Here is a 13,353-nt window from a genome sequence, read left to right as displayed (position 1 = left end):
AGTCATCTAATGACATGCTTTGTGATTACTTTCCTATACTTGCTAACCACATTCCCTTTTATGCTGGACATTATTCACCCATTATGCTGTTGTAGCTCATAGGTTATCTGTGGATGCTCTCAAATAGCAGAAAAGTTTGGGAAGCGTAGGTGCAGTACTGCGGTAATCCCAAGACACGTTGAAAGTGCAGTTGTTAATGTGAACCTAGTGGTATGTTTAACTCTCAAATGGAAATATAAATATATTGCTTGAAAAATTGTAGTCTCTGATTTCTTCACCGCTTTTTAAACCAACTAATTTGTTTACTCAATCATCAAATAACATATGTTAGAAGTTCACTACATCTACTGAACCTTTCCTCTACATTCTTCAGATCTCTGATCTGATTCTTTGTTAGCGAATTATGCCCTGACCATCTCTTATCAATCCTAGTCCTGTGTTCTCTTTATCCTTCACTAGTATAACAATCTCTGTCCTTTCTTCACTTCCATTGTCTTTTACTGTATCATCTAATCTTCCTTCTGAGTTCAGTTTTACTCCACCCTCCTCTTGTTGATCAAATGGGTATCATTCCTGCTATAACACAGGGCTCAAATTACAGCTCACTGATGGTGCCTAACATGTCCTAGCACTTTGGGCACAGATCTCTTGGAGCAAGACCAGTTTTAATGTGCATATGGTTTGTCATTCCTGGAGAGGCAAGAAGGCAGTGCATTGGAATTCAGAATAAGTGCATTCCACCAATTACAGATGTGAAAGTGACAAGCCCAAAACAATGTTGTGGTACACACCGCCAGCCATTTTAGGTGGTTGGGAGACCCACCATTAAGTTTAAAGCATTTCACATTGATGGGTATTCAGTTGAGTCTGTGGATACAATGATAGGCAGTAACTATTTGGACTTTTATCGACTGCTGCTCCAGTGATATCCGTCAGTGTTAAGTGTTTTTTAAGGTTGGCCTATATGAGCACAAGGTGTATATTGTTATTTTAATGGCTACTTCAAATGCATTAAATTTGACTCCACCTCAAAACTTTATGCCAGCCTCTGGCGTACCTTATAGGAAGTGAGAAAGAGTGGCAAGAATATTTTGTATATTACATTGCCACTGTTGATTAGGATGATGACATGACTCCAGATAAGAATGTTGTTACATTATCTAGGCTAAGGAGGGCTAAAAATGTATAATACAATAGAAAAGAAATCAAGACAAGAAGGTCAAAGTGACATATTTATAGATGACCTAAAGTATCTTGATGCTTACTTTGCGCCTACAGTATGTGTTGGGATTGACAGATATATATTTTATCATATGAAGCAGAACAAGGATGAAACTATTGAGGATTTTGTGGCAGCTTTGCAAAATCTTGCTTTGGCGTGTAGATTTGGAATTTTATATGATGAACTTATTATGACCATATTGTTATCCACGCTTATAATTCCCAAAAAGGGCTAAAGGACAATCACTTCTTTAAGAAGTGATTGACATTGTTAAAAGAGCCGAATTAGTAGTTAGGTGTGCAAATGCAGTCCTGTCTGATGATGAAGTTGGGGATAACAAAGAAACCACCCTAAAGATTAAAGCTAAGAAGAAGTTTTCAAAGACTGAATTTTCAAAAAACTCAGGAAATAAAGATAAAATGCAGTAAAAGAAAACAAATCTACTAATTTCAGAAATGTTTCAAGTATCCAATAGTTCTATATATAATGAAACTAATATGTGTGTATCTGATAGAGACTTCTAGTTGCAGATTCCTTACCTTAGAATTTCCCCCAGGCGTCAGACTGGATCCGGAGATTTTTCTTTGAGCAATACCATTGCACGTTGGTAAGTGGCATCGGTCGACTCAGCGGACGTCGTTGGCGTCGAAGTCGCCGTGACCTACTTCGACCCTTTTGTCAAGTTATTCGTGAGTTTTTTGGTGCGTCGAGGATGACCCCGAAGACCGGCTTCAAGCCCTGCGAGGACTGTCACCGCATGATGTCGGGTTTGTTTGTGGTGCCTGGAGCGTGACCATGACCCGAATTCATGCTCTGAGTGCCGGGCCATGCACCCGAAGGCCTTGAGGGAGCGTTCTCTCAAGCTCATGGCGGCCCGGCGCTCGACTCCACGTAGGTCTCAGTCTCGCACGAGAGGAAGGTCTCGAGACCGTTCGCGGAGCCACCACCATTCGTCTTCCTCCAAATCTTTGGGTACAAGTAAGAAGAAGAAGTCGAAGAGGTCCCGTAACCCTTCGACTTCGCCCCGTCGCTCAGCTGATGCGACGCGGAGGAGCGCCGATGCTCAAGGCCTCCGTTCTCGAAGCCTGCTTCTGGGCCTGCTCTGTGCTTCCCCGAATTTGTCGGAGCCGGAGCGACCCTCGCCCAACTTAGAGTTCTATGAGGCCATGTGCCTCATTTTTGGGCGGACCGACCCCGATACAGTGTCTTCAGGCCCAAGGGATTCGGTCAAGGAGCCCTTGGGTTCCGCACTGGCGGCTTCAGCTCCTGCCACCGAGGTCCCCTCCGGATCTACTCGCAGATCTGCACCGACGCCGGTCGTACCACTGAGACCTTCCCCAGCGCCAGTTCGATTGTCAACGCTGCCAACGTCGGTAGTGCCCACTATCAATGTCGACCCGGTCCTTGTCCACCACGACTCGGAGTCAGAGCGGCGTCGGCCGACGCGGCCTCTGTCCTCGATGGGCCCTACTCACCCCAGGTAGGATTTGGACCCTTTTCCCTGTTGGTACAAATTCTTGGAAATATTGGAGGGGTCCCTGGACCCTTATAAATACCAGGATGACCCATCTTTTGACTGGGCACAGGAATTGGGCGAGGCCAGTGGACTGGACACTTCTCCAGACGCTGGCATGCTGTCTCCTCCTACTGTGGCTGTGGCTGTAGCGGAGAGAGCGACTTATGCTATGGTGGTCATAGGGTGGCTGAGGTCCTTGGCCTTGAGCTACCTACTGTGGAGGTCAGGTCCAATCTTCTGACGGAGGTGCTTCAACCAGGGGCTTGCACATCTGACCCCCTTTTGCCATTCAATGAAGCCCTCACCGAAGTAATTTTGGGTACTTGGTCCAAACCCAAAACAGGAGCTCCTGTGAATAGGACTATCGCACGCCGCCATCTGCCCACCCCGAACAACCCTAAATTCCTGTCCCAACACCCTTCGTCCTCAGGTGCATTCCCTTCCACCCCCCCGGATAGGGAATTAAAAAGGCTGGAACAATTTGAGAAGATGTTTTCTTCCTCCAGTCTCGCACTGCAGTCCGTGAACACTGCATGCCTTTTAGGTCACTATCGACTATTGTCTATCGTCTCCCAAGCTGTCAACGATGGGAGAGATGCGGCAAAGATGCTGGACACAACCCACTCTCTGGGCAGATCTGTTGCTATGACAGTAGCCTTGAGACGCCACGCCTGGTTGCGTACTTCTGTTTTTTGGGGGGATGTCCAACAGTCTCTCATGGACATGCCCTTTGATGGCTCCTGTCTCTTTGGAGACAAGGCGGACACAGCAGGAGAGATTCAAGGACTTCCTTTCTGCTGCCCCTTGCCCCCAGGAGTCCACCTTTCCCCCTTTCGTGGCCACAGAAGAGGCTTCCTGTTGCGTCCCCCACCCAGCCACTGTGCCACCCATGCTGTTCAGCCGCTGCGTGGCTGGGGACGAGGAGTGGGTGAGAGACAGGGAATCCTGCCCCCGCTGCAGCCTCCAAACCCTCCCAGTCCGTCCCCTCACTCCAGTTGGCGGCAGGATTTGCCATCTCTTCCCCTGCCTCACTAGCAGTCCATCACTACAGACAAGTGGGTTTTGCAGCTAGATCAAAAGGGAGATTCCTTCCTTTTCGTATCTGCCCCACTGGCCATGCCTCCATCAATCAGCGAACTTCTGGAGGGTCATTTGGCACTCCTCCCCCAGGAATTTGCAGCTCTCTTGGCTAAGGGAGCTATAGAGAAGGTCCCTGTGCCAGAAGTAAGTTGTGGTTGTTATTCCCACTACTTTCTGGTGAGGAAAAAGGACAAGAGCTTACGTCCTATCCTGGACCTTTGGAACCTCAACTACATCCTCAAGAAGGAGGAATTCAAAATGCTCACCCTGGCTCAGGTTGTGTCTGCATTAGATCTAGGAGACTGGATGGTAGCGTTGGACTTGCAGGACACTTATTTCCACATTCCCATCCTGCCTGCCCAAAGACGATTCGTGGTAGGTCACGAGCACTATCAGTTTACTGTGCTTCCCTTCAGCCTTACCAGTGCACCTTGGATGTTCACGAAAGTGATGGCGGTGGTTGCAGCTCATCTACGCAGGTTAGGGCTCTCAGTCTTTCCCTACCTCGACGACTGGCTGTTGAAGGCAGACTCATCCCAGAAAGTTGTCTCCCACCTTCAGACAACGGCAAGCCTCCTGCAGGCGCTGGGGTTCACTATCAGACGCTCCCTTTCATCGAAGCTGTTCTGGACACAGTGCTGTTTTGGACTTATCCTCCCAAAAAGCGAGTCCAAGATATTCAGACTATGATTGTGATCTTTCAGCCTCTGTCTTGGGTTTCGGGGAGACTTACTCTGAGGCTGCTGGGCCTCATGGCCTCCTGCATCCTGCTGGTGACACATGCCAGATGGCATATGCGGGCTCTGCAGTGGGACTTGAAGTTCCAGTGGGCACAGCATCAGGGGAATCTCTCTGACATGGTCCAGATCTCGCAGGGGACTGCGAAAGACCTACAGTGGTGGCTTTTGAATCCCCATTGGGTCCACGGCAGATCCCTCTCCCTTCCCCAGCCAGATCTATTTATAGTGACAGATGTGTTGCTTCTGGTTTGGGGCAGCCACATGGGAGAGGCGGAGATTAGTAGCCTCTGGTCTCCGGCGGAGTCTGGGCTCCATGTCAATCTTCTGGAGCACCGGGTGATCAGGCTTGCTTTGAAAGCATTTCTTCCCTCTCTCAAAGAGAAAGTAGGTCAAGTGTTCATGGACAATACTACTGCATTGTGGTACTGCAATAAACAGTACCCTTTGTCAGGAGGCACTACGCCTCTGGACATGGCTGGAACATCAGGGAATTACCCTGGTGGTTCAACATCTGGCGGGCTCTTTAAACGCCAGAGCAGACAAACTCAGCTGTCGATGCACAGCCAATCACGAATGACATCTCCATCCAGAGGTGTTGCAAGGTCTCTTTCAGCAGTGGGGATAACCTTGGTTAGATCTGTCTACCTCCACAGAGAACGCGCAGTGTCAGCTATTTTGCGCGTTGGAGTTTCCAAGGTGGCACCTGCTTGGAGACGCTTTTCGTCTCGAGTGGAACTCCGGCCTTATTTACGCCTTTCTGCCTATACCACTTCTGCCCAAAGTTCTCAAGAAGATCAGGAACAAACAGGCCCAAGTCATCTTGGTGGCTCCGGACAGGGCACAGAGAGTATGGTATCCAGAGCTATTGAGTATGGCCATAGATCCTCCACTCAGACTGCCTTGCCTCTTCGGGTGGATATTCTGTCGCAGCAGCAAAGGGACGGTTCTCTACCCGAACCTGCCCAATCTCCACCTTAATGCATGGAGATTGAGTGGCGACAGTTGATGACTTCTGATATTCCACCGAAGTCCGTGATGTTATCTTGGCAGCCAGGCGTCCCTCCACCAAAACAGTATACGCCTGTTGTTGGCATAAATTTGTGGCATGGTGCACCAACAAATCTGTTGATCCCCTCTCTGCCCCTCTGTCTGAGGTTCTTTTGTTAATTTGGCGCAGGAGGGCTCTGCTTTGGGCACCCTTAACGGGTATTTATCTGCCATTTTGGCCTTTCTTAGGTTACCTGATCAGCCCTCACTCTTTAAATCTTCTATTGTGAGTAGATTCCTAAAAGGTCTCACCCATTTATTTCCTCCCACCCCATTTATCATGCCTCAGTGGAACTGCAATCTTGTCCTTACTTATTTATTGTGTACTCCCTTTGAGCTGATGCACAATTTCCCTTTACGGCTCCTCACTTTCAAGACTATCTTTCTTGTTGCCATCACTTTTGCTCGCAGGGTCAGTGAGCTTCAAGCCGTTTTGTCCAAACCTCCATTCTTGTCTGTGCACCCGGACAAAGTGGTATTGCGCTCTAAGGCTTCCTTCCTTCCCAAGGTTGTTATACCTTTTCATGTAGGCCAGTCCATCACCCTGCCTTCTTTTTATGCACTCCCACATCCTTCCCATGAGGAGGAGAGACTCCACTGTCTGGACCAAAAGAGAGCGTTGGCTTTCTATCTTAATTGTAATAAAGATTTCTGGGTGGACGAACAACTCTTTGTCGGGTATGTGAGTGCAAAGAAAGGTAAGGCGGTGCAAAAATGTACCATCTCTCGATGGGTACCTCTTTGCATCAAGATGTGCTATGCTTTGGCCAAGAAGCAACCCCCTGAGGACTTGCGCGCTCATTCCACCAGAGTGACTGCTGCTTACACTGCGGTAGTATGCTGAGTTCCTGTCCTGGGTGTCTGCCAGGCAGCTACATGGGCATCCCTGCACTCATTTGCTAAACACTACTGCCTGGACAGTCAGGTCCGTAGGGACGGCTACTTTGGTTGGTCGGTCCTGCAGGACTTTCTAGTATGATCTTGGTTCGCAGCCCACCTCGGAGGATGGCATTGCTTGGGTATCTATTCCAAGGTAAGGAATCTGCTACTAGAAGTCTCTATCAGATGTACAAGTTACTTACCTTCGGTAACTAAATATCTGGGAGAGACATATTTTAGTTGTAGATTCCTTACCGACCCCCCGCTTGCAAACTGATTTCTAGGGACAGGGATTCCCCCTTCATGTCCTTAACTCTGGCACACCAGTCTCAATGTTCTTAGCGGCTCTGCCCTGTGGAGTGGAAAGTCGTTAAAAGAAACTGACGTCACTACGCTGAGGCTGTGTCTGTGTACTACTTCTGACGTCATCACGGCGACTACGACGCTAACAACGCCCACAGAGTCGACCGACACCACCTACCGAAGCGCAAGGATATTGCTCGAAGAAAAATCTCCGGATCCAGTCTGACGCCTGGGGAAATTCTGAGGTACGGAATCTGCAACTAGAATATGTCTCTACCAGATATTTCGTTACTGAAGGTAAGTAACTTGTACTTTAAGTATGGAGAATGAAATGGAAACAATGTGTGTGATTTACAGAACTGCAGGAAAAATAAACCAGTTTCTGGTATGCCATTTGGAGGTGTTACTATGTCAATTGTTGCTGATTCAGGTTCATCATATACTATCATTTATGAAGGTGTATGGTCAAAACAATTCAAAGGTACATTGGGTGAACATTTGGAAGCATCAGATGTGTTGCCTACGAGTTTTACTGGAGAAAGGACTGACATCATTGGATATAGGAGTTTATTGCTTAAATATAAGAACAAAGAAGCTGTATGTAAACTGTGTATTTCAAAAGAAGATCCCTCAGTTTTGGGATGGAGAGATGAAGGAGATCTTGGAATGATGCTGGATCCCTGCAGTCCAGAATCGGTACTGGTGGTACAACCAGATGGGGATATTGATACTCCATTTTTAGGTCATATCCTGGTATATACTTTCATAAGATAGAGCAGTTAGTGTGAGAGAGGCCTATTTTTGCATTGTTAGCCCCCCACCTTTTGCCTGGAAAATGATGTGGTTTCAAAATTGTAAGTGCCCTGGGCCCCTGCTATACAGGCCAGATCTATTTTCCCAAAACTGTACTATGTATTGGCACTTCCGTCTCCCCTGTAAGTCCCTAGTAAATGGTACCTCTGATACCCAGGGCATGGGTGCTGAAGAGGATAATCCCAGATCTGCAGCACCAATTGTGCCACTCTGGCCCCACACCAGCCTCATGCAGACTGCCATTGCAAGTACATGACAAGATGTGTTTAAAAGTTGAAAACTTGAAATGGCACTCACCAAGAGGGCCCTTTCTACTAACACTGTATGCACTATACGTAAGTCACCCCTCTGGCAGGCCTTATAGCCCTAAGGCAGGGTGCACTATAATGCATGTGAGGGCATATAGTTACATGAGCAAATATGCCGCTACTTTGTCTGTACAAAACCTTAAGACTTAGTAAGTGTACAGGGGAGCCAAAGCAAGTACATGTGCTGGAGACTAGTCATAACAAGTTTCTCAGCTACATGATGGCTTCTCTGAAGCCTGGGTTGTTAGGTATCAAACAATTTAGAATAATAAATTGTGACAGGTGCCGGTGTTGGATTTACTCTAAAATGTACCCAAGGGCCACATTAGACGTGCTCCTGAAAAACCAGCACCACCCTGGCACGATTGCTGGCTAATTCAAACCAGCCTGCAACCACCAGACAGGAATTTGAATCCTTGGGGAGAGAGCCTCTGCTCTCTGGAGCCAGAAAACAAAGCTCTTTTTGGGCAGAGGTGTTACACCTCCTCCCCACGAATGTTCACTACACAGCCAGCAAGCTTCAAAGGGCTTGCCGCCCATGAATCTCTACCCGAGCCCTGTTGCTAGCAGCAGATGGCCCCCTCTGTTTCAAACCCCCCCTTTTGGCAGGAGAAACTGTGGGAAAATGCACAAAGACTAGGAGGAGTAGCCACCCTCAGCCTGCAAAACCTCTCTTGTGTGGCAGACAAGGTGACCAATCCATTTCATTTTCCTCCATCTTGGATAGCAGGAAAATAGCCTATCAGGGTTAGGGATGTGACCCCTTCCTACCCTAAGGTAAGTGGCCCATTGGCCACTAGCAGGTACTCCCCTAAACGCCCACTAAAATCAGTGTTTTTAGTGGGCATCCCTAGACCTGCAGATCAGATTCGAGGGACATGAGAAGGTCAGCAACCAAGAGGACCCAAGGTTCGAGAACAGAAGACCTGCTGCACAAACCCTGCCTGCTGCACCCAGGACTTGAAAATCACTGCTTAGGGGTCGACTGGACATCAGAAATACTCTAAGAAATCCCAGAGGACCTCTACCCTTCCACAAATTTCCAAGCACCTCCCTCCAGAGTGAAGGTATCGCTCCGTGCATCCAACAGGCAAGACCCATCGAAGCCCAGTTCACTAACCAGCCGCTGACCAACTAATCAGATGGAGTAGTCAGACCAAATTTCACCCAACGGACCCGAGGAACAAACTGCAAGTGTGCCAGGTTTGGTGGCACTGCGACCTCCAGTGGCCGAACCATGCAATAGCCAGTGGCACTGGGCCCCCAATGTCGGACACCCAGAAGAAAAGTCCACTCTGGACTCTCCAAGGACCAGGAGCAAGCACCAGTTCAGTGATTTCAGGACACCCAAGAACCACCCCTTGGAGTGGCCCTGTTGATCTGCAAACCACCCTCCAAGTGACCCGCACCTGGCTGAGATGGTACCCTGACGAACAACCCTTGACAGACGTACTTGCTCTGCACCCGACCTCCGTGGCCCCTGCATTGGGGAACCAGCTGTGCTGTAGGGGTCCCGAACTACTTCCAAACCCCCACCCTCCAAGGGGTCCCGCCGGACCTAACTCTAAGTCCCTCTGTGCAGTGCATTTCCAAGTGGTCCCCTTCCCTGTGGCACACCAGCTTCAAGACTTTCATCCGCTGCACCCGGCATAACCGGGAGCCACCTGAACTTCTTTGGCTGTTACACTGGGCATCTCGACAACCTTAACCTAGGAACAAAAGGTGACACTAGTGATAGCATTGCCTAATTTCAGATGCAATTTTAAGGTTTTCTCCCATTAATTCCTATGGTGTGTAATTAGGCACAGAAACAGAACATTTTCTAAACTTTGAAAAATCATAGCTTAAAAAGTCCTTATCTAATATCGATGATCCTGGTCTTAAAAAATTTATAAAAATCTGAAGTATTTTTGTAAATTGGTCTCAAGTTATTCTTTCGAGGGTGTGTCCACGTTTATTTTATTGATACTGTGAGTACAACAAATACTTAACACATCTCCTGGATTAGCATAACTCCTCGACCACGCTACCACAAAAATAGAGCATTAGGTGATCTGTTTTTGCCTCTGGATACCAAGGTGTGGTTGCCCGGACTCTTTGCACATTCTACATCATTTTTGTACAATATATAGACAGCCAGGTTCCAACAATTAGGGTTCCAGCATGACAGAATACTCAGGAAAATATCTTGGGTTCACAAAGCTAGGGACATCCCTATTATGCAAAGCTCATGCAATACCACAGTGGTCACACAGCACTTACACACATGAAAGATATCACTCAGTGTTACAGAAATAAAGGTACTTTGTTTTAGTGACACAATTACCAAAAAGTACTAGAGAGGCAACCCTCCAATAGGAGGTAAGTAACACGCTAGATATGCACACTAGTAATCAGAAATACACAAAAATAGCAACAGAAAACAGTGCAATAGCAAATAGGCAATAGTGACCCTAGAGAAAGCACAAAACATATACTAAAAAAAATGGAATGCAAATGCAGGACCCCTACCTAGGTAGGTGAAATGTATAGAGAGGAGCGGGGGGTACTAGGAAACCCCAAAGGTAAGTACCACAGTGCCTCCCCAGCGACCTGGAAGAAAGTAGTAGGTTTCTGGATTTTCCCCAAACCACCCAAAAGGAAGTGAAAAGAAGAAAATGCAAAACCCTGACAAGACTGCAAGAAACCAGCGGTGGATTCCTTAAGAGGAAGACCTGTAAAAGAAGGGGATCAAGTCCAGAAGTCACAGAAGAGTCCAGGGTCCAGGAGCTACTACCATCCAGCTGTGCTTGCAGGAGTTGGTCAACGGTAGGACGAAGATGGTCAAGAACACAGCCCTGGAGCAGGTGAAGAGTTCCTGCAAGATGCAGTCGACGTCCCACGCTGAATAGAAGATTGCAGTCAGTCAGTGGCGTGGAAACGCCACCAATAAGGCATGGCAAAGGCAAAAGTCGCTGTGAAACACAAATTGGAGCTGACAGGGACCAGCAAGGTCCAGGATGACTCAACCCTCGGGGGACTCCAAGGGAGACCCCCAGCTAGGCTGAGAGTCCAAAGAAGAAGACTCAACCTCCACAAGAGACCCACTAGACGGCGAACCAGGACTCACAGAGGAGCCCATGTAGCACAACTGGAGAAGGGTCCCACGCTGCCAGAGAAGCACGTAGGGGACTGTGCATCTCAGGACGGAGTGCTGGGACTACACAGAGCCTGAAGATCCCTGGGAGGCGATGCCAACAAGCCTTGGTATCTGCAAGAGAAGTGGTGCACGTGGGTACTCTCCTCCATGGTAAGGCAAGGGCTACCTCCACCAAAGTTGGATAGCTGGCAGGGAGGAGCAAGAGAACTACTCCCCGAGTTACAGGATCCATGTAGCTCAGGATGAGAGGAGATCCACGCAGTCGGTAGTCGTTGCAGTTGGTGCCTGCGGATGCAGGGGAGTGACTCCTTCACTCTAAGGGAGATTCTTTCTTCTCATGCAGGCTGAAGACTTGCCACCTTCAGAGGATGCACATCCGGGGAAATGTTGCAGAAGCTGGAAGGAGCCCTGAAAACAATGTTGCAAGCTAAGTTTTCATTGTGGATGCAGGTTGTCGGTCCTGGAAGGTCCAGTCGTGGTTCCAGTGGCTAGAAGACGAGGTCATGGTAGAGGTTGAGGAGGAGTCCTGCTGGAATCTTGCAAGCCGAATCTGAGGACCCACCCAAGGGAGAGACCCTAAATAGCCCTGCAAGAGGGATTGATCACCTAGCCAGGTGACCACCTATCAGGAGGGGGCTCCCTGGCCACTCAAATGCTCCCAGAGGTCCCTGCCAATCTTGGATTCAAGATGGAGGAGCTCTGGGCACCATCTCTGGGGTGGCGATGGACAGGGGAGTGGTCACTCCCCTTTCCATTGTTCAGTTTCGCGCCAGAGCAGGGACGGGGGGGTCCATGAACCGGTGTAAACTGGCTTCTGCATGAAGGCACCAAATGTGCCCTTCAAAGCATACCAGTGGCTCGGGGAGTCTACCCCTCCCAAGCCATGTAACACCAATTTCCAAAAGGAGAGGGTGTTACTTCCCTCATCCTTTGTTCTGCCTTCCTGGGCTTGAGCTGTTCAAGTAGCAGGAGGGCAGAAACCTGTGTGAGGAGTGGCAGCGGCTTGGGCTGTCCAGAAAACCCCAGAAGGCTGGTAGGAGCAATGCTGGGGGTTGTCCAAGGAGCCCCACCGAGTGCATTGAATCATACTTCCAATACTGGCAACAGTATTGGGATATGATTCTGACATGTTTGATACCAAACATGCCCAGGTTTGGAGTTTCCATTATGTAGCTAGATATAGGTAGTGACCTATGTCCAGTACACACAGAAAATGGCATCCCCACACTCACAAAGTCCAGGAAAATGAAACTGAGTTTCCGGGCACCTCTGCTAGTGCAGGGGAGCACTCGCACACAGATACTTGCGCCCTGCCCTCTGGGCTAGGAGCGCCTGCCATAGGGGTGACTTACAATGACCTGTAGTGAAAAGGGTGCATGCACCCTTTCATGCAGGCTGCAATGGCAGGCCTCCAAATACAGTTTGCATGGGCTCCCCGTGGGTAGCATAATACATGCTGCAGCCTCTGGGGATCCCCTGGTACCCCAAGGCCCTGGGTACCATGGTACCATATACTAGGGACATACATGGGTGTACCAGTAGGCCAAATGTGGGATGCAGATAGTACAAATAATCAAGTTGGAAGGGAGAGAGCATAATCACTGGGGCCCTGGTTAGCAGGATCCCAGTGAACACAGTCAAACACACTGACAACAGGCAGAAAATGGGGGTAACCATGCCCAGAAAGAAGGTACTTTCCTACAAACAGTTACTCGAAGTCATGGCAAGAAAAATGTTTTGTAATTGAGCACTCCTAAGTGATGGGAGGATTTGGCATATGAGTCGAATTTCAGTTTGCCGAGATGGCAAGAGGATTCCTGCTTCATGATCGAATCAGGAATGGAAAAGATGGTGATTCTTGCTTACGTAACAACATGGAAAATAAATAGAATTTTTTTGATTTATTCACAGATAATAACATTAGAGAAAATAAGAATCTGGAAGGACATACTGGAAGATTTGATCGCATAAAAAAAAAAACTGCCAGAGATTAGGGGTTTCCTGTGTAAATGCACTCATTGTATAAGTATACTCATGTTGTTCTCATAAGTTTCTCTGTAAAACTGTGCATGGGTATTGTAAATCGCAAGGTTATGCCTGTAGTCTTTAATGAGTGTAGGCTTGTTTTAGACCTTATTTATTTGTTTCCTGTTTTGAAAATCGGTTCTTGCAATACTTTGTTGTCCAAGTATATTTACAATATTGTATCAAGAAAATCTGAGATACTTGTAGTTGCAGATTCCTTACCTTAGAATTTCCCCCAGGCATCAGTCTGGATTTTGAGATTTTTCTTCGAGCACTACCCT

The 13,353-nt window shown here is 48.1% G+C and overlaps 1 protein-coding gene across 8 annotated transcripts in view; it reads left to right on the top strand.

Moving 5' to 3' along the window:
* SYNJ1 (synaptojanin 1) overlaps window positions 1-13,353 on the top strand; it is a 767,318-nt gene that overhangs the window by 526,252 nt on the left and 227,713 nt on the right. The gene's annotated exons all lie outside the window — the stretch shown is intronic.

The sequence above is a fragment of the Pleurodeles waltl genome, chromosome 8 (genome assembly GCF_031143425.1).
Source record: "Pleurodeles waltl isolate 20211129_DDA chromosome 8, aPleWal1.hap1.20221129, whole genome shotgun sequence".
In the NCBI taxonomy this organism is placed as follows: domain Eukaryota; kingdom Metazoa; phylum Chordata; class Amphibia; order Caudata; family Salamandridae; genus Pleurodeles; species Pleurodeles waltl.
Note: the sequence above shows the minus strand (reverse complement) of the source record. Positions and strands in the feature narration are given on the sequence as shown.